This window comes from Myotis davidii, unplaced genomic scaffold (genome assembly GCF_000327345.1).
Source record: "Myotis davidii unplaced genomic scaffold, ASM32734v1 scaffold299, whole genome shotgun sequence".
In the NCBI taxonomy this organism is placed as follows: Eukaryota; Metazoa; Chordata; class Mammalia; order Chiroptera; family Vespertilionidae; genus Myotis; species Myotis davidii.
In genome coordinates, this window is record NW_006293088.1 from 9,564,168 (window position 1) to 9,564,763 (window position 596).

The following is a 596-nucleotide window of genomic DNA, read 5'->3' on the forward strand; positions in this document are numbered from 1 at the left end:
CCTGCCCGGTGCATCGCTGGCCAGAGATGCGGGTGCTGATGGGGACCTGGGCCCGGGACAGACGTCAGCCGCGGGTGGAGCCTCTTGGCCAGGACGGGACAGTCCATCGCCCAGTCCCTCAAGTCCTGGCGATGAGCCTGAAATACGTTCTATGATCCTCGTAACGCCCTAGGTGGTGAGGGTTGTCACCCCATTCTAAAGATGGGGACACGGACACTCAGGTCATGGCCCGAGTTCCCGCGTTCAGACCCTGGACCCTCCTCCAAATCTTCCGGAGGCTCCAGACTGGCTGGCGGAGGGGCGGCCCTGCTGTCTGGGAGGGAGGCATTGCCTGAGGCCTCTGCCTGTGGCCTCCAGCCTGTCCCCAGCGTGGTGGGAGCAGGAGGCGGGCCTGGGGGAAACCCGTGTTGGCTCCCTCTCTACGGCGGGGGCCCCTGGGAGACGCTCTTTGGGGAACCCCTGTCTTCTCCCTGGTGCCGTGACCCTGCTTTGCGGGCCTGGGAGGGCTGGGCGAGGAGCTGCTCTGGGAGCTCAGTGACAGGCTGTGAGCGAGCACCGCCCAGCGGCCCCCAGCCCGCGCCTCCCTTCCTCCCAGT

The 596-nt window shown here is 67.1% G+C and overlaps 1 protein-coding gene across 1 annotated transcript in view; it reads left to right on the forward strand.

Annotated features, from left to right (window-relative positions):
- CHD5 (chromodomain helicase DNA binding protein 5) overlaps nt 1-596 on the forward strand; it is a gene marked incomplete at its 5' end in the record, with an annotated part of 98,893 nt that overhangs the window by 96,509 nt on the left and 1,788 nt on the right. The gene's annotated exons all lie outside the window — the stretch shown is intronic.